Below are 21,819 nucleotides of genomic sequence, written 5' to 3'. Positions count from 1 at the left end.
CAATTGTAAAAAAAGCGACAAGGTTTGTCCCATAGACTTTCGGCAACATAGACAAAAAAGAGCGATGGAATCGAATAAGTTTGTTCTTCCTTGTGTAAGCTGGTGGGAAAGCGCAGACGCCCAGTATGTGGCCATATCTTCCCCTGGAGGTACTAGCTGCCCCTTACGAGTAAAATCTACCCAGACACTTGCGTTTATGCCTGTTCTAAGACAGCAATGGGCGGCAGAAATACTACTCGCCAACCATTTATTATTGATAAGCCTGTTCGTTCTTGTCGCTGAACACTGGACCTTAGGCAGGTCCGAGATGGGCAATGAAAAAGAGCACGCTAAGGAAGCGCTCTTTTAACATAAGCATCCGCTAACAAGTCCGAACGCGGCTGCTGTCACGTCCAGCGGCAGATTTTTTCAATGCACTTATCGACCCTTTGTTGATGGCGTGTGCCGATCCGGTGTGGAGAGCCATTTGTACTATTGCTACTGATGTAATTACTGAACTTTCCTCTATTGTATCGCTCTAGTTCAACAAAGGCCTGAAAAATATACAGAACTCGGTTAATGCTACCCCACTACTGGCGGATACGAACGTGTAAATAAAAAACGATAGCTAAAATGTATATACGTATAGGAATGAACTATCATTCGGATGTGACGCCAGGATAACTCGGAACCCGTATTCACTCAGCCAGGACCAATTGTCTATACCCTTTTACTAGGTAATAACATGTTTAAGATTTTATAAAGTCATAGGCTGGCTTATGCTTAAGATGGTTGTGCTATTATCTTTGAAACAGTGCATATATTTGTGCGCGGAAATGGTGTATATCTATACAGCCTACTTCCTATTGAAGGATGTGAGGTAAGCATTTTGTTAATACGTGACAACGGAACTGCTGTACTTTACTGAAACTAATAACGACAACAACTAAATTGCGTTCTCACTGCAGTCGACTTTGCCCTCCATCAGGCGAATAACCCTAAAGAACTACTCTGCCAGTGTAATTTCTTACATTCTGATTTAATCAAGTATTTAGCTAGAAAAACTGTCCCTTTGTTTTGCAATAAAGTCCAATATACCAAAGTGATTCCTGTTTCAGGGGCGTCTCATATACGCAATTAGTGTCCCTCGGTCCCCTGACGGCCGTGTTCCTGTACATTGAAACTATCGTATCAGCCAGATGCCACTCGAATGTCAAACCTAGCTGTACTTCACACAGAAGGACAATCAAAGTTAACCTTTTTTCACTAACGCCGACCCTATCTGAACATCCTTCGAACGTACCCCGTCGAATTTTGCTTGTTATAGACTGGTCTAGATACGAAAAAGAAAAAAATGCAACGTCAGTACGCGAAACGGCTTCCAGAAATAGAATTGACACGAAAAAAACACCCGTGTTTGTCGCTCTATTTACTTGTCCTTTATCTGTATCTGCTATAAAGTCTGCCCATATAGTTAATGCTTCAAATAAACGGACGACCAGTCCCTAAAGCGCTGACTCTTCAAGCCCATCACTTTACTTCACATAGGGCAGAACTGCAGAGGACCAGTCGCGAGGTTACGGTTAATTGAGATCGGACGGAACCGGAACAAACAGCTTTAAATCGAATATCCTAGGTCTCTCGCTTGAGATTCATTTGGGTTTGGAGTCTCAAAATACTGAAAGATTTTGATGTGTTCTTTCTGCCGCAGCTGAAACCCAGATCGGTCAGAAAATATGTTGACCAGTCGACATGGTATAGATCTGCGTGACGGGCTCTCAGCAGCGTCGATTGTAGACCCACGGAAAGCTAGATGCAGGCAGCTTTACTCTTTCGGCTAAAGCTACGCTTTTCCTGCCAGTCCGTACGACTGTAAAATGGAAAAAGTTTCAGACTGGCCGAAAGTGAATCCTCCTTCATAACACAAAAATAAATAATCTGTATTTCAGTTTACAGGCTAGATTCGATATACTTAGATTTGTATATATCTTTCTACTGATATTGGTATACAGTGCATCTTCCGGGTCCAACGCAGAAAGTCAGAAACCGGAATATAAGAAGCAGGTAAGGACTTAACTGCCAATGTGGAGCAGTGCTTTTGTAGCAGATTCTTAGTACAGTTCAAACAACATATTATATCGTATGTGGGCAGTATTTGTTTTTCTGTTATGTTTTTGTGACATCGGAAGATCTCCAGTACTATCTCCTTTAATTGCAAGCTTTCGTGAACGCTGATAAAAACACTAGAGGGGGCTAGCTCTCGAAGCATTGAGCGCTGGCAAGAAGGAACAGAAAATGTTGATCTCGTTTATCAATTGGAGGACATTACAACGGCGACTAGGTGGTTTACTGCGGTAATTCATATACCTACATCGTTGCGATAAGCATTTTGACAAAAGAGGGTTAATGTTTAAGCCTAAAACCACTTCCAAGGTCGATATCTCGCACAATACGCTCATTACCACCACCACAGTAAATAATTATGATCACTTTTAATTTGGCCAAGGACGGCGCCTATTATAGCAACCTTTCGTCCTGGACTTGGTTGTGCCTTTTGACTAAAAGGATGTTCGCTATAAAATTAAACTGTTATCTGATAATAGCGACTACAGAAATGACAGTGTCGAGTGAGCAAATACTCTTGGCCGCGTCCACCATAAGGTCACCATCACAAGGGGGGATTATTAGTCCACAAGAAAGGGCACAATCTTCTTTTCTGCCAGAAAGGAAAAAACTATGTGGAGATGGGAGCAAAAATAGACGAAGTTCCTTCGAAGGTCAATTGCACGCCACTCCTTCGTTGGTTGCCGAAGCGACAGAATTATACTGGTTACCCGGGAATCAGACGACTTGTAAGAGTTTTACTTGGGGCCGATTGCTGTTGACCGTTTGTATGTGTGTAAGTTCTGTTGCCCGGAGACAAAAATCAAGTCGACATTATTGTGTGTAGCCATGTTGATTATATAGTGCGTGCGGATGCCAAATGCTTTCGGTCTACGGGGATAATTTGCTGGCTAGGTCCTTTTCAGTGTAGGACTTGCGTTAGCTACGTCAAGATGCACCAAGCGCGACTGGTCTAACTAATTTCACGAACAAAGAGGCCAACAAAGTACAATAAGAACCATAATAATAGGATCTATTTCTCCCAGTCTGTCGCCGCGGTGCAAATAGGTCTTAGGCAAGCAGCTCTTTCTCGTGTACGCTGATGGCGACGAGAATGGCAATTTTTTCTAGACGAACTATATGGAATTTGTGATATTCTTCCAAATATACTACGTCTGTACATACTCTTCTAGGAAATTGTGCTCTGTATAAAATGAAATCCTACCAGGTGTCCACACACAATGAAGCTATTCAAACTTCACCGTATGGAAAACATTTGCCTTAAACGTTTACTATAGAACAACGCAAAACAGGATATGCTAACTTGTAGTAGACGAAGGATGGCTGCCGTAAAACACTTCGGAGAACTCCAATAAACGAGAACATCCACATAGTGCTATCGAATAGATGAGCTGATGGTATGTTTAGATGTTATCGTAGCGTCTTATATCTTCTACCCATTGGTGACAATTGGAGTTTGACACGGTATACTGAAGGTTTGCCCCTTTATTTAATTCTATGTAATCACACTGGCTTATAATAGTTTTATATATTACAAGTTAACAACACAACACCCCCAAGTCAGAAAGAGTATAATAAAATCACTTTTGCCTTATACAGGTCATACCAACGATTTTGAGAGATTTTCTAGATGTCCTAAATATGAGATCAAACCCAGACAGAGGCATCATATTCATTCTCTCGTATCTGAAGCACCCACATAAGCCTAACGGCTTGTGGAAAGTGGGTTGCCTACAGAGTCCAATGTAGCCCATGTAAAGCAAAACAAGTGTCCACGTTTGTCTAGGCCACTTTCCGCCACTTTCTATTTGTTGTTCTCAATTGCACTCGAAGCAAAATAATCCCTATCAGTCTCCGCAAATTTTTGCTCTAGTTCTTAAAGTTTGTCGTTCCGTTACTGGGAGTTCAAGAGGACCACGTAGGTCTTCGGATAGCAACGGTGAGTTGTCTAGGAGGTCACCATGTGTAGTTTCAGTCCTTTTTAGGAGGGATGTTTTGAGGCGATTCAGATGTCCGATGTTGTGCACTGTCGGGTCTGTCTAAATGGTGCGTAGCCCATACATTGCGAGCAGAGTTGCTCTGAGATCAAACAAGTTGAAAGCGATTTGGTTGCCCATTCGGCTAATACTATTTCCGCGCACATTCCGGCGATGTACGCAGTCCAACTGCGTACTGGAATAGAACAATCCCAAATAGAGAAACTGCTATGCATAGGCAAGAGGCGGTGTTCATCGATAATTGAAAGAAAGCAACTTTCGATTCGGCGCCCAGCAACAAGGTTATGCTCACGCTGGCCAAGATGGCCATTCCCATAAATGCCTCTGCTATTCTATAAAAAAACGAAGCAACTATCGACGACCCAGTGAATTAACTCGTGCTTCCTGTGCAGACTGGCTCAGCTCAGAGATACAACCTGAACCTAATCTTATTCTCCGCCTCGCAAACAAATACACATACACAGACCAATACCTAAGCACAACCGCTCTGCCCGATCGAAGCGACGCATCTATGTTTAACTCTCTCTGCCGGGATTTTTTCACCTAAATAGGGTCGATCGCATAAACACTCCTTTCCCCTGCTCTCAGCTTTCCCCAGCTCAACCCGGACCCCGTACTCCACCGTCGACACTATCACTACGACCACTGAAGAGGCGTCGTTGTAGTTCAGTGTCCATAAATCGATATATCGAGAAGTGTTACGTCAGTCAGAATAACATATTTCCTACCAAATTCAGCAGCAACGCCTCATAAACGACACGGAAATAGCGATCTTTCATACTGCACCTATTCTCTAATTGTGGCAGTTTCTTATTTATCGCGTTTTTTCTCGCTTATATATATGCTTTACAAGCTCGATTGAACTAGAGTTTAGCAAATATAGAAGACACAAACGGCGACTCGTTAGAGTACTTCGGCAGTGTGCATCATAGTACCTGAAAGACCGGCTTATTATATGGAACGCCTGTACGTACTAACGACTCAAAACGACGATTCATCTATAACAAGAGCTACAACGCTGTCGGGATCGCCGTCAGTTACGGCTCTTTTATATAGCAGCGTTCCACACATTAGCTCTAATCATGAAAGTAACAAATAGCCAACAGTCGAAGTCATCAACAACGACCTTTTGCCAACATATGGCGTCGTTTCAGCAACCCAAGTGGCGCTGGGTTGCATATTCGACTACGTAGCGCGTTCAGCCCTGGTCAGTCTGAGTCCCGATTCTTATGTTTATGGCAACTAGAACTGAACTTTGGGCTAAAACGCTTGAACAATAAAGTTCGACATGTTTTAATTTAATGAAGCCATCCCATTGTCCGTCAGGTAAATTACCGTTATGTACTTTATGCTGGATAAACTATTCGAGCTCAGCCTGGCCCTACTGCTAGCGTTATCGTTACGCCGGGACGGCACCTGATCTCCGATTTTCGTATAGAGTACGCATGTAATCTGCGCCCTTACCTTGTAGACGCGATTGTTGATATTGTTATTGTTGTTGTCATTAGTGCTGTTGTTTCTGTGCGGAAAATTTTACAAAACTTTCCGCTGGAAAACTTTCCGGCCTAGATTGCCACCTTCACCGCAGCACGGCCATTGTCTGCGTACATGTATGAGATAAGGGCCACATGGGCCATAAAAGTCTTTAACATTCAGAACGCGTTCGGTGTCTGTGACTCGCATGTCAGCCTTCGCAGTAAAGAATGTGAACTCTAGCTACAGAGCGTGAGGCCGTACGGCTGAAGTCGCACAAGGCCCTAAAACCACCGTAACTTTGAGCGCTTATCCCGCTGGAACCGTCAGTCTGTTATAATAGCCATCGTTACGTATAAACAAGTTATGGTAACACTCTTGGACCAACGGCGTGACTACGACGGTAACCCAGGAAAGACGTGAAGGTAATTCTTGTTACAGTTCAGGACACGGATGCCGCAGCACTGAAGTGATAGCAATGTTCTTGTTACTACGAGTTGTGGATAATTACAACAGTGTTTTATCATAGAAAAGGCAACAGGTCGACGAACGAATCGGTCGGGACGAAAGGCCTAACGTATCTCGGTGTCGGTACTTCCACTCAAGTAAACCCTGTTCGAAGTCTGACGAAGGACTGCCTTGTGCCTTGTTTGCATAACGTACACTATTGCAGATGGTTGTTACATTTAATAATAGCATGACCAAGAGTCAAATTTAAGACTTCAATTCGCTCTACAGGTATTCAGAGTCAAGAACGATCAAGCCGTTAACGACAGTGAAACTGTATTTAAATATAACAAATATTCCCATTTTGCTGTGACTAGAATATCCGTAAATTTGACAGATATTCGAGTCACCTTAGTTTCTGAGTTTAGGACAATGTGACATAGCTTAATCGTAATAAAATTCCGCCTTTCCTTTAAGCACGCAGCTCTTTTTTTTTTGAAATAACATCTTCGGCCGCTACACCAAGTTCCAAGTACGTTATATTATAAACACAGATATTGTCTTTTAGATAATAATAGAAAACAATATCGAATAACCTAAACAAAGAGAAGAACGTGCGCGTTTGATTCACGTGTGCGGAAATGTTCGCTGTGTATTCCTTCAGGCTATTACGCTTTGTTCATTGCTAGTTTTAATGGTATCACAAGGATGCGGCAGAAACGAGCTGGTTTTTGTTCCACGGGGAAGCTTTATGCCGTATATTATACGGGCGAAATGGATGCCCTGTCAAGACGACAGTGACAAACCGACCGGCAGCGGGGGTGGAGTCATAGCGCTAACGTCGACAGGTAGACTTTGAAAGCCTTTGAAGTCCCTATTCATCCATTAATAGACACCGCTGTGTAGTTACGTATTTACGGGACCCGAACGCACGGCAGCGATCAGCGTGCCTAGAATACGTGGTATATGCGGCCGCCGACATCCGGATCCAAACCGAATTCGGGTTGGGCAGCAGCGTCCGAACGCGATTACCACGCTCGTTAAAAAACAGCTCGTATAAGTTTGCTCATTTGATTCGACGTGGACTCGTAGATTGGTTTCAGTCGGATACATGTATTTGATATACGGAAGCGACCTTCGAACACGCACTATGTCACCGGAGAAGATCTTTGAGGTGTTCCTTATGGGACGGCATAAATGTAACCCGAAATGCTGTAAATGGCCTGAATAATTCAACCGAAACAAGTTCAGGTAGTGAAAACGACACTGATGAACTCATTCAATAGCAATAGACTGCAAACCTCGCAATTACTACCAAAATGCAAGTAGAACATAGCTACGCATTGTTCTTAATCAACGACAACAAAAGGGGTAGCACCTGGCTCACGTCCAGATACCATTCCCTACCGACTGTCACCCCCGAACTCCGTTTTGAAGCTTTTCTGATGCTCCCCAAGTACTTCGCATTATCGCCCGGTCCAGTACCGTCATCGATGCGTCGTTCGCTTAACGACATCTACGTCGCTGTGGAAAAGGGTATCACCCATTAGCCCAGAAAAAATTGAACTGTAAGCCACTCGGCGACGTACCACCCTATGGAAATTAACGGTAATTAAACGACCGCAAACAACAAATGAGCTTGTCGTGTACTTAATTCATTCCATTCAGTTAATCTACGCGCGGGTCTGATGATTACCTAGACATGAACGATCTAATTCGAGCGTCTAAAAACACTTAAGTATAGTCCGAAGATCAGCATCATTATCCTATCTGTTCAAGCATGTAGATATATATTAGGAAAAAATCGAGATTTGTTTTGACCGATATTGAATCGCCGAGTAATATCGCACGAAGCATAGGTTAGTGGAGGTTTTTAACACGCTTTTTAAGTAGCCCGTGCACCATCGAACAAAATAATAATATACAATGCGGTCACATACAACGTAAACTGCTAGTCACAGAGCGTTCAACTTCGGTAAAGAGGCTTTTTTGCTGCTGTCTAATACGATCGATATCTTCTGTATTAATTTTATCTCTGAAGCACATACCTGATCTCGTTCAGTCAATGGAATATGCTCACCTTTCTGTTCCTTCTCCTGACTGGATCGCGTTTCGTCCTGCTGACTAATTACATTTAGCTAAGAGGTACCCCTTTACGGACACTTGCAAATTCGATCAGCGGACTAATTATTTTTGTCCTTTGAGTCTGTTGTATGCGCCTGACAGCACCTATCAACCCTACGACGTATGAAGATGTTTGATGCTAAACTTTATCAAATTAAGGAACTTCTTCATTCATAAAAACGTCATCGAAGACTCTAGTAGACGAATGGGGTCGTCACTACAGAATCAAGTCAATTGTACAAATTTAACACAAAGCGAGTCGACAAGCGCATGCCCTCCTCAAAGAAAACCTGAGCCTACCTAGAAATTCTGGCATTTGGCCTTATGACGAATCTCATCTTTTAGTTAACGTAATACTGCATATAGCCAAGACTCCTGCTAAATTGTTTTCACAATTTAACATGGCCATGCGAGTCTGACGACGCTCTGTGCCAGCCTATAGTGGATAGCTTTGGAAGTGTAAATTCTACTTAGTGTACTGCCCGAAATGGATTTTCTCAGGAACACGTATAGTTTAGAAGTTGGCCGTGGTACGGTACGCAGTCAGTACAATGGTTCGTGCACACATTCCCTCCTAAGGTAGATTGAAAGATATCCCAAAAACTATGAAAACGGCGTGCTCTACATCCTCCCCGGGAGAGGATATCCTGACAAGGGGTATTTTCGGACATGCAATTGGCTTGCCGAACAAAACTCTACCAGGAAAGACTCCCTGCCTCATGATCATAGGAATTTAGACAGCTACTCTATGCCGGTTGAGCCCAGTGCGTATGTGAAGGCGCTCCCGTGCAACAGGCTCACCTCTCTCTGTTCTTTCCTGCTGAGATTGACCCGGTATTGTCTAATCGCCGGCAGGCGAACTCTAATAGTATTTGTAATTTTGCTCCGTTCATTCCTGCCTCGCTGCTTGCCGCTGCTGTCTATAACAAGGGTCTTTTTTCACTGTTTCCAAGCCTATTTTAAAATACTGTGCCATGATAGCAGGTGGGGCGGTTTACATAGGTATGGCGCTGTGCCGGTGCTTTATGGACTGGAAGCGCTATATGTGTGCTGTAGTAAAGGAGGTCACTGTTCATAGCGTTTACCATAGATCAACGGGCATTGCCTCCCGAGCTGCCATGACCCCCCAATAAGATGGCGGGTTCGGCTTAGCAGTGTTGTTTTTGGGGGGTTCCTTGGACATCTTCTGCGGCAGGAGAATTCTTCAACGCGCCCGCCATTGTGGGACAACATCGATTGCGTACGGCTCATAGGTAACCTCGTACCGTCGCTCCACCTCGACTCCACGAACGCAGCAATACCGACTATTGTATGTCCTTCCTCCCTACTCTATCCCCCTTTGATATCCAAGGCCCGGGAAGTTTAGGGCCTGCTGGTTAGGTATGCATGAAACAAGCGGGGACATCAAGCATTACTGCTGAAGAAAGACAGCGAACCAGGCAGTCAGTAAAGCCAGCTTGGTTCTTTCTTATCCTGTCGCGACTGGCTGAATGGCTTCCTAGGCAGCACACTGCGATGTGATTCGATTCCGCTAGATTTAGTCGAATCTAGTAAACAGTGCCTAAGCTTGTGCGATGAGTCCCGGTCTGGGATTTGATCAGGTCCCCAGCCATCGCACTAAATGCGTGAATTGAAAGTGGCTGATCAGTGATGGCAGTACTTCGAAGAGAATAATACCATGTAATCTTGTGCCAGATGGATCTGATCTTGCCATGTAACGATTACGCAATCATACTGATTCGCCCATAGTGACGTCTTTAGAATCGATTTGCGTCAATACCAGCCGTACTACGGAAAGATTTTCTAAAACCAAACAATTTTACCGGCTTAGTAACGAATCATCCGTATCCAGTTTTCCATATAATGCTAACCGTAAATACTTGAACAAAGCCAACTTAACAAAAGCACCGTTAAAATTCAGTTGACATTTGAATTTGATAGAAGTCATATATCGAAAATAAGAAACCTCAACGATCGTGTTGCTCCGACCTGTTTGTCGTGGTAGAGCAGTGAGACAATGGGTTGGGAAGAACCTATCGCTTCACTCTATTCTATTCGGCCCTGCACAGGTTTGAACTTTCATTCCAGACGAGCTCGTATCACCTGTTCGCCTGTTATCTAACGTTGATATTCGTTAAATATAACTCTCTTTAAAAACACGTCATGATAGCCCCAGCCGTAAAATGGGTCTCATCAGCGTCCCATGTGATAAAATGTATTTTAGCGGATCTAATTCGACAACAATTATGTCTATGTCATTCAAGAACCACCCAAAGAGGCGACCTATAATTTTTTTTATTAATTTATAACCCAATCAATGTGGGCCTTTTATTATTATGTTAAAAAGCTTCGTGAGATTTGCTTAATTTTATTACCTCTATTAATGTTGATACGAGATTTTTTTAGTCGCGGAGTAGAAGATTAATGTGGTATAGGTAACAAAAAAATGGTCAACCTTTACTTGTAAAATTATAGTATCTTGTAAGTACACTGCAGGTTTTGGGAAAAAAAAAAACTATCTAAAAAATATACTGAGAGGTAGTGGCTGCAATACATTTCTAGACAGAACGTTACCTACAGATCGTCCAACCTAAATAAAATTCTTTAGATTGCTATAAGAATATTATTTATATCTGGCTAGGGCAGTTTATGTAAATAGACCGATTCCTCGTGGTAGCCTAGTGGATAACGTATTTGCCTGCTAATCTTAGAGGTTTCACTTTGAATCTAGATATGTTTCGTTTCGTGATGGAAGCCAGCCGTCTGATAGAATGCCTAACGGCGGTCTTTTTTGTCTGATGGAATATTTATAATAATAATTAATAAAAAGAATAAAGATATACATAAGTATCGAACTTAACTCATTCATAGCTCTTGAGCCCAATGCAACATTATGAAAGCTCAGAATTGAGTGTTTTATTTATGAGTCAGCGTGATCTTCAACTCCCTACCGTCCAGAACCAAACAGAGATCGATTTGATAAGATTAGCGATGGAATAATTGCTTGTATAGACCGCAAGCGATTTGGTCCGCCTATAAGCTCGCCATCAGCGCTCACCTGGAAGACGGAAGCAACAGAATCGGGTTAGAACTCAACTAACTTAAATGAAGTTATGCAGCCGTCTGACGTGTTACATTGAATGACTTACGTATCAAATCAAATAGGTCTCGGGGCGGAGAGAAGTCGGTTTAAAAGCACTGTATATGTGGCCGCCTCGAGACGAACCGTTCACCTTAAACAAGCTCTATAAAATGAATTATAGTAAATCTTTAACAACAGTTGCCGTGGCAAGTTGGGGCAACCGAAAATGACTACTGGCTATTTGTAGACGGTATCAATTCACAATTTAATTAAATTCAAATTTAACTACCATTTTAGAAATACCTGGCTCTTTCAAGAATTTCCAATAATGCTGATACTTTGGCCTTAATATATGGCTTTAATTTACATTACCTTAAATTAGTAATGGCAAACTCTATTTTACGCATATCTTGCACATACGCATCATGTAACATGGCTCAAGGTTCATGTTAATGGTTGGAATGCCCTTCTCCTTCGCTGCTTTAGAGTATCTTACATAGCCTTTTCATTTGGTTAGAGTCTAAGAGATCGTAACTAGCAACACCTGACAGATAGCTCGCCGACAGGCCTCAGACGCAACACGTGTGCCTGCCTATACAAGTATCGATGTATATAATAGGAAAGTAGAGAGATGTTTGTCTAAGCCAACCCACGGGTCTTTATGCCTCCCCTAGGTAGAGGCTCTATTGCATTTCGTTTCCAAGGCAACAAGTCCAACAACAGTCAGGCTTTTACGTTAGACGTTACAGTCCTGTTCAGATCGTGTCCCGTAGTACCCCCTTCAATGAGTCTGAACCTCACAATAGGGCCTCCATCCGATATGATGTAAAAGCTTAGCATGAGACTATGAGCTTTTCATACAACATAGTAGATTCTGTAACGTCGTTTCACTGATTGTTTTTTAGATTAGCCTTAGGAAAGCAGTTTGCCGGAGAGAAACAGTCGCCTCAATATGGCCAGGATAACGTTGCCTCGTGGACAAAGGCACCGGTTGCGGTGATAGCTACCTACGACAAAGACGAAGATAATTTTGTTGCGCTTGGACAAGAGAAGTGACGAAAGTGCCCGCACGAACCAGACAGTTTCAAAAAAAATATTCTATCTAGCAATTGCGTGTAGTGCAATATTGATTTCTTTACAGACATTTTGGTCGACTTTTTTGTTTTTGGCTCAAACGCACACGCATACGTTACACCGGACAGGGCACCGCTTTATTAGTATATATGAGGCGCGACCACTCTGACCCCGCTGTAAATACAGATCATCACATACAGAAAAATAATAAACAATCACAAGGGCCCTATACACAAGCGTAAACAGAACTGATGGTGTGCATGCGTCGATGAACACTCATAGCTATGCAGAAGGCTAGAAGCCTAACGAGCCTGAGCACGGTTAACAGAAAAACGCAAGGGGGAAACTGTACATTAACCAGACACATGTACACGTACATGAATGCTATGCAATAACATTCTGTTGAGAATCATCTAGAAACCCGTAAATCCCCAGATCGTAGTGTTTTCCTTCCGACCGAATATTAATCAGTGCCGCACTCTATATGGCTTTATTCTTCAAACATTTAATAATTTCCTTAAAAAAAAAAAACGTAGGAACACCAATCGCAAATTTGCTACCCGATATGCGTAAATATACATTCAGACATGTTAGCACAGAATCAAAAAATGTGTTTTCTTTAGCTCCTATTTGGTGTAGGTGACCAAATATTATTATTACAAGATATAGCTAATCGATACCATAAACAGCAAATGTCACACATCAGTTTTATATATATACGTATATATCCGTAATCCAAAGTTGAGCTAGCTATAGTATTCCTATATATAGTATATTGGTATAGACATAGCATTCCTAGAATCTATGTACTATACCGCGACATGGCCTCATCGTTAACGATAACAATTTCCTTGTCTTATAAGATCGAATGCGTTTTGTATGATTAACTATCGAAAGAACGTCCGCCTACCTACCTGATCATAAAGTACGTTTTCTAATGAAGAGCCACGATACGCGATGCAGAACTTCAACTAACACATCTACTTTTTACGAAGATTTTTTTCTGATCGTGTTCGACATCTTGGCCTGTTTTGAGCTAGGTACTTATGTGCATACCGGCATACTTTAGTTAATGTCCTGATTAGAATAATAATTAGCCAGCGTTGCCAACGGCTGTATTCACGGCTTAATCCACAGCAGAAAAACGTGAACAAACAATAGCTTTCAATGTTTGATATTTATTACTTAAGATCAATAGAATAGATAAACAATCTAAGGTCCTTAATAAAATGTTTGTTTTACTCGGTGAAGCAACAACGAAGGACTAATTAATTTAGCAATAGCAAGAGCAAAATAACACCACTACTGACATAAATAATTAAAACAGACATTTTACTATAAATCAATGTTACCTTCCCTTTGTCACTATCTATTGTAGGCCGTAGATTTCGTAGCTCTAACAAACCAAACAATCAAATATCTATTATTAACTAATTTTATTTTTCATATTTAATTGGAGAAGGGAAGAAAAAACATTTCAATAGGAATCGTCATCTCATCCCGGAGCTATTTTTTCAGTTCAACGGACATACGTAAAACTTACATAGTAACTTTATGTAACTAGATGTAAATGTCATCTTTTACTGCTTGTTCTTTTTGCGATGACCTCTACGAACATCATCGAAACAGTTCGATAATTCCAAAATATCATGTTATTGACATCGTAGCTAATTAGCACTTTCTTTTTTATTCTAAATACGGTACAATCAAACTCAACCATTAACCACTTCATAGGTTCTCACTTGTTCTTTTGTCAGCCGACATGCCGCACTTCATCAGTGACTATTCAAGCTCTCCAATGGAATGTCCGTGAGCTGAAAGCCAGACTTCAGCATCTCGATTGCCGTATTTCGGTTCAGGTCTATTTAGCATCACGGCACGTCATCAAACTTCACAGAGACGCAATTTCTCTTCGCATAGCTTTAGCGAAACCTCTATATCTTTCTCACTTGAATGCCACTACGTTTATTTTCGCCGCAGATACTTTTTTTTTGTATGACGCACCCTTCTTCGTGCGCCGCTTCGATCAACGATCCATCGGACCAGCTAGTGGCTCTTGAGCTGTTGCCGCCGCCGCCGCTGCTGCTACGGTCCTTGGTGAGCCTATCGATCGAAGTCCCGCAACAGACGATTGAGAGACGGCAAAAAATACAAACCTGTACTGGAGGATCCACGCTAGCTGTAACTAAAAGCTTTTGCGAAGCTCCAAGTTTCAGCAGTCAAACAGAGATGAGTCCTGTTTTACAGATTGACAAACACCTCAGAGGAGCCGCCTGGCCTTGAATGGATTTAAGTCCGTGTTGCTGACAAAATTCGGCTCGACAGTTAAAAATAGGATAGAAGATTTGAAAAATGTTCTCATTTCATACAAAGGCCTGCACCGGACAAATCAAGAAGAAGAGCAGGACTTCTCACCCCACGTATTCTTTGTAACAAAATAATACTTCCAAGTTCTACATTGCGACTACTGAAAAATAATACAATGTGTTTGATGACGATATTTTAAGGATAACGGGGGTATTTATATAGTCAAATTTTTCGTAAATTACCTTATTTACTTCACTTTTTACCTTAAATCTAACCGATCCCGATTGGCAATACAGATAAATGCAAATACCCCATTGATAAACTTGATGGCTTCAACATACTCAGATAATGAACGCTCTCTCGTTAAGCTAACAATTTCAATGAAAAGTTGAACTGTTCGTGTTTGGTAAGCTGGCCCTTATGCTTATAATTGTAGTACTTAAAATTATACAGGACTGCCGACTAATGTACCCAGAAATCACAAAAGAGCTTTGTTGATAAAACCAACCCGAATTCCGTGTATTTATTTAATAAACAGTCTGCGTGCATCACAGTAGAGCTAACCACTAGGATTTAAGATCTCATCTCAATGTAGTTTTAGCGGCTCACATCAATCATACACAGTGTCCATGTACTACGCTTCGTACCATGGAAAGGTCATTTAGTCCGCGACACTGCATCAAGTCGGTCCGCCCTGCAAGCCAGGTAGAAATGATATTATCAGTATGACTGGTCATCAGGTTAAAGCTTAAGGCTCAGTTCTTCCCCAAAGGACGAATGATTTCTTACTGAGGTAACAACAAGCAAACAACAATGAATAGTCAAATTTGCTAAACTGGTTCCTATGCTCAAACTGTAGTCTTCACAATTATTCATGACTGGTGACTGATGTACGCGAGACCTGCAACAGAGCATAGTCAAAAAGAATTTCGTCGAGAAGTTATATCCACAAAAACAACAGAGTACAAATCGTCATATAGAGTAAAACCATTTTGCGATTGCGCACTATTTCACTTGACTAACTTTAGCAGGCTACTTCTAGTAGCCGTAAAAATATCCCAAGTCTATATGTTGTAAGTTTGTAAAAAGACCATAGGTTCAGACTTTACTTACATCTTAATAGAACTTTACTCCTGCCTGCCCAGTCTAGTGCGACGTGTGGATGCTCCATTTGTTTACATTAATTAGGATTGTCTAAGCCAGATATGGCTTTCTAATTAACTGTATGACCAAATATGTTTCCTTTGCCGTTTTGTTCTGCTTTTGATTCGGTCGTTTGAGTTTTTCTCGCTTCTAAAGATAGATATGTGAGGAATTAAGCCAGTATTGGTATTTAGTAGATGAAAAATTGTTCTAGGAATCATTGTTTCGCCAAAAAATACACCTGCAGTTAGCATCCAGGTTCTGGCAGTTCAGGGGGCGGAGGACAAGGCCGTATGTACGTTGGTCCTAAGTCAGATGCATCTGCCTGGTTCCTTTTCATGAAACAGTTCCCTCGATACCCCATTTCTCCTTCGTCTTATTAGTGATAGTAGTTTTGTTGGTTAGTCAGCCGCCACGCTTTGGTTAATTCAGCTGATTCCTTTAGCAGGGGACTAGCTAAAGGTCGGCGAGAGAGTTTCGCCGAAGCGGGTATCACTGACTCAGCGAGGCTGTGTTGATATTTGACGGTTAAATCGTGTCGGTTCCTGGCGTTCAGAATCTCCCAGCAGCTCAGATTTGGGGGGCCACAGGTAACAAGCAGACTGGCCTGCAAAGTGTTTGCCGACGAAGTCGAAGTGAAAACCAGCGTTGACGTAAAGCTTTTAGTATCCGCTTTTGCAAGCTTAGTTTTCTGTAAGCTTCCTAGACACTCACAGGATTTTCAAGCCGCCTGGGTACTCAAAGCTCTGCTCAGATGTCGCCAAGGATAACGCCAATGTGTCCTTTATCATCCATTATTCGGACTCAAGGTTATATTATTACTTACGTTATTATTGTCTTTCAAATTTAGCGGGTGCTGGCATAGGCTACGGATAGTCGAGCTAAATTTGCACCAGCTATATCTCATTTTATACCTCAACAGTAAAACAGAATCGAGTTCTCTGTCACACATCGTAAAAAAAGTTCTCGTGCAAGCTCAGACCTGTTCAGTAGAAATACTACTCGATCAAAGATCGATGTAGATAGAACAAGTACGGTCAACACATTGTCAAACACTCAATATGTTGAGTCAACTTCGTTTTCTGAATGTCAGTTTCTATTAACGGACGGGACTCTATTGACTGCTGCAGTTACAGCTGTTAATTAGTCTGCCACACTCGCTAATGGTTATTAACTGAATGATATTAGGACAGAAAAAACTCTCTTTTTTTTTTTGCATTTCCTTGCTTGGCATGTCACCTTCGGCCATACCCCAACTCCAACTACGGTCCCCTCATTCGGAGATCTAAGCTTTCGTAATATGTCCCTTTAAGGCTAGTTAGACTAGGTTTCATATTAGAGATAAGCTTTGGAAAGTCCCAGAAGCGCCTACGAAGCAATTTGTATTTTTGAACTTAAAAAGGCGAGTACCTGTTGCATTAATAATACTCAAGTGAGTCATTCTCTTCGTTCATTAACAACTTTCCTTTCGCTTTCGTAAGCTGAATCGATAGCGAGATGATCACTAATTTGTCAAGATATAGCCTCAAGCCTTTGTAACGCCCTAATTGTCCTAAATAGTCGTCAGAACTGGTCAGAAATAGTCAGAACCGTTTTCTACAACGAGTACGATAGAGATGTGACAATGTATCGCATCTCTCCACAGAAAGAATGACCAGTAAATGTTTCGCCAACTACCCAAATATAACTTGCTTGGCAACTTCTTTTTGAGATTATAAAAACTAGTCTGAGTCGTGATTGTCCATCAGTGTTCCAGAACTAGCTATACTAGAATTTATTTTCAAGATGGGTGGCAAGATTAGCCATTATATGATAACCACTTTGTAAACCCAATTGAATAAAGCAAGCTTAATAATGTATTATATTAAAAGAGGCTTTTCCGGCGCTTCTTGGCAGAGCCCAGTTATACAATGGGTTGGTTTCAACAGATTAACGCACAGTAGCACACGCTTTTAGGTGTACGCCATCGAGGGGTGCTAGCTTGACCTGTCTCTCAGGCGCTACCTTACGTAGTACTAAGCAAACAGCATGCTTCTATGAGAAGATATTCGTGGAATTCAGGCTTAGATTTAATCTACTTCCGCAACGCGTACGTTTCATGAAATACTTCGTGCAGATCTCTTTGGTGTAGTCTGACTAACTTAAGCTGACGATGGAGTAGAAAATTTACTATTGTCTTTAACCTATTTTACATAGTAGAAATAAATAAAAAAAAAAAAATGGCGTCATGGACAAAAATTACGAGAGACCATTTGAATCCGTAGCGGAAGCATTACAGCAGACTCACTAACAATAAACATACGACCTAACATGTGCAAGATCAATAAGAGTTCTATACCGTCTAATCTTTTTAGCAACAAGAAAGCAATTATCATATTGAAAAAATCGAAGGTATGCTACAGTGATTTTATGTTTTAAATTAGGTTATTGATCGGGTCGAGTAAACGAAGCTGCTTTGAATTTCCAACAGAGGAATTCTGGGCTCGAAAAAGAGGTTCCGTTTACTAATAATAGACATAACACAATCTTGTACAGGGTCCTCTAGTTAGCCAGGAACTTCTATTATGTATGCCAATATGAGTGTGTCGCATAGTATGAAACCTCAGTTGGCACTACGTCGCGTATCCAACTTTACCCATTAAACAAGACCTTGTAGTTCATATCTATTTTCAGTAGGTTCCTGCACGGCTTTATAGAACAAATTAAAATTATACTGTTTTTTTAACCGATCCGCTATTTAATGAATAATTCCACATTACTGAATAATCTACTAAAGCCCCAATACATTTTCTACATAGATGTTCATGAATACACACACTATAATATATATATATATATATATATATATATATGTATATATATATATATATATATATATATATATATATATATATATATATATATATATATATATATATATATATATATATATATATATATATATATATATATATATATATATATATATATATATATATATATATATATATATATATATATATATATATATATATATATATATATATATATATATATATATATATATATATATATATATATATATATATATATATATATATATATGTAGAATTTTCTCACTATATAAAATATTGGCGGCGTCTTCAAAGATATAAGCTAACACTAAGTGAATAGCGCGCCAGGTTCCGCGAGTTTTCAGATCTCACGGTCAGACTGGGGATACACTAAAGCAAGTCAGACGTCGCTGTATAATTTCTCTTTTATCTATAACACCAACGCGTTGTACTTAAGGCCTCCGCTAGCAGTTCTCTGTTCATCTCGGTGCAACAGTTCGTATACTTTTCTATGGTCACGGCGAAAGAGTCACTAGATATTATTAGTCTGATAGTCTTTTGGACAAGACAGGCGAACCTTCTACGGTACGTTAGAAACGCTACGGCCTTTAATGGTTTAACGATAAAGGTACAACCTTAATTTCATTGGAAATTCTATCATCGAAACAAAATGTCTGCGTATATTTTGTTTTCGACTTCTCTGTGAAAAATTAAAAGAAAATAGCTGATACAATAAGAATACAAAACGGAGTTGAAAGTGAAATAATTGAAAAATAGATGCATTTATGTTCAATAGTGACCCCGTCTACCTAAATCATACAAATCGTAAAATCTCACGAAAAGATCAAATTTTTTAATTAGTATTTAATTTTTATATATATTTTTTTTTAATTAATTTTCAATAGTAGTAAAAATTCAAAAAAAAACTTAAATCTAGAAGTTAGGGAAAGTCTGATGTGTAGGCCTGCTTTTTTTACAACCATAAGCTTAAATTTTCCTTTACCCTTTATTTCACTCTTTTCCAGTTGTAAGTCTATGTACCCTATATATACGTATATATAAGATCTATGTGTTAAAAGCTTCTGATTGACAGGTTGAAGTTGATGGTCGTTTCCATGCTAAATGAGCAGCGACAAATGGCATTGTGTCGGCTCGAAATCTCTCGCACGCGGCGTTCAATGCAATTTGTCTAAACGTGTGTTATTGGAAACACAATTAAGATAAGCCACAGATAAGAACTTGTTGCAATTCTTGGTTCTAACGGCAATGTACGCACCATCAGTGGTTCAAGGAAATTTGAAAAAACCGGGCACCCCCACTAAATTTCTCACTCAGCCCTTCCACATACCATTATTACACAAGAAGCTCTGCCAGAAAACGATAAAATGCTAGAAACAAAGAGAAATTAACTGACTCCCATATAGAGACTGATTTAAGTTCAATCTTAAACGCCAGCATCTATTCTCGTCATCTTTTATCCTCGTTGTCGCTGGTATCGCTTATTTATTTAGCACCCGTTACACGTCTCCTCGGTGTCATCCTTGGAAAGGATGTCGGCGACAACCGTCTCTTATCAACAAGAACTTCCAATATCTCCTGTTGTCTCCCGTCTCTCATTTCCGCCATTCTAATATTTCGATATAGACATTACACTATATTTTGATTAGCCGAAACAAGAAAAATACATTGCCGTGTACAGCCAGTATTGACTATCGTTCTTGCTAGTTTTCGTTGTGGGCGTCGTTAACTCAAGAGACACATGACGCTCGATCGACTCGAAGCGGTTGTCTCTCATGTGTGGCCTCTTTTCGATCATTATTATTAAACTGAACAATAGAATATTCTCTCAGAGTAGCTCTCTTGAGAGAGGAATTCTATAGGCGTTCCCGGGATAGGGGGTTTTGGGGCGAAGACCAGCGAGGCAAAAAGAATAAGAGTAAGTCTTCGTTCGCCAGTACACATCGGTACTGCTATCGACTCGTCGACCTCTATCGAGGGGTGCAAGGATCAGGGTACACGCTGCGTTCGTCGGTCCATCAGGTCAGTATGAGGCCATAGTGAATGTGTCCTCTTTCTGAGTAATCTCCGCTGTGGGCTAGAAGTATGCTGTACAAGGCGAACTTTGTCGTGTCATGGCACAAACGCCAGGAGCAATATTAACGGCTGCCTTGCTTCTAAGAAAATATAATACGATACAGAGATATCTCAGAACATCCTGAGAAGAGCCAGAATGGAACAAAAATCAAAAAGAGATAACAAGGTCAATGGATGCTGAGCTGGCAGATAAGATGCAATAAATTCTTTGCCTGTCACCGGGTTTTCTGTACCAGGAAAGTTAGCTGAAAGCATAGGGCCTCTTTAGTTTCGCATATGAAATACAAGTATGTTTTAGTAAGGAACATGCTTCTACCCTGTAAAGCTAAAATGCCTCATATGAGAATACGCGTTTGAGAAACAGCTAAATCAAGTGCTTACTACATTCTGCTCGGTAAGATTCACTTTCGTTTAGATTGCCCCATATATCCTCCAGTTAATATCTAGCCCATCTTTCAGCTCTGCTAATTAAAGTCACGCCACAACCTGCTCTCTAATGTACTAACTAGCCCGTATTTGCGTAGATGCCGCACACTGTATATATGTATAAAAGATCCTATGAAAAAAATACATACTCCTATCGCTATTCAACAATCCTCAAAGTGAAAAGACGAGCACATACATGCGAGAGAAGCTTTGGAGGTCAGTTTTTCGTAACGAAAATTACAAAATGATTTTTAATTTGCTTAATATTTTTTCTCGTTACATGGCAAGACCGCCTCTAGCTAGTGCGTGCTTTCTCACCTTACACGAACCTAAGAACACTGCCGTATTTCATAGGTATAGCCGTAAGTACATTTTCAACAGCCTTGAGATAGCAAGAGCTGTATAGCTATAATATTAAGTATAAGATAATTATCCTGAACATGAAAGCTTGGTTAGGAAAGCCAATCAGAGAAGGAGCGTTCTTCCAATAGCCCTAGAGACATCATCATTATCATGCCATTTTTTATGTTCAACTGTGTTTATATTATACGAACACATTACACAACGAAGTTCACAAAAGGGCCTTCGTATAGAAAATGCGGATAAAATCAGTGGACATGTGGTGTGGTAGCACTTGAACCAAATAAGTGACTTATTATAAATGTATAAGAGCGGTATTGTTAGCATAGATCAAGGCTTTAATTAAGTGATCTAGTTCACTGCATAACGAGTATGG

At 40.7% G+C, this 21,819-nt stretch overlaps 1 protein-coding gene and 1 long non-coding RNA gene across 3 annotated transcripts in view; both read right to left on the bottom strand.

The window, feature by feature from the left end:
- Positions 1-21,819, bottom strand: part of LOC111243680 (uncharacterized) — a 128,061-nt gene that overhangs the window by 57,362 nt on the left and 48,880 nt on the right. The gene's annotated exons all lie outside the window — the stretch shown is intronic.
- Positions 11,009-21,819, bottom strand: part of LOC147757796 (uncharacterized) — a 190,639-nt gene continuing 179,828 nt past the window's right edge. The window contains exons 3-4 of the long non-coding RNA XR_015322000.1: positions 15,255-15,301; positions 11,009-11,202 (exon numbers count right to left, since the gene is read on the bottom strand). This is a non-coding gene — a long non-coding RNA (uncharacterized LOC147757796). The remainder of the gene's footprint in view (positions 11,203-15,254; positions 15,302-21,819) is intronic.

This window comes from Varroa destructor, unplaced genomic scaffold (genome assembly GCF_002443255.2).
Source record: "Varroa destructor unplaced genomic scaffold, Vdes_3.0 BEIS01000002.1, whole genome shotgun sequence".
Taxonomy (NCBI): Eukaryota; Metazoa; Arthropoda; class Arachnida; order Mesostigmata; family Varroidae; genus Varroa; species Varroa destructor.
Note: the sequence above shows the minus strand (reverse complement) of the source record. Positions and strands in the feature narration are given on the sequence as shown.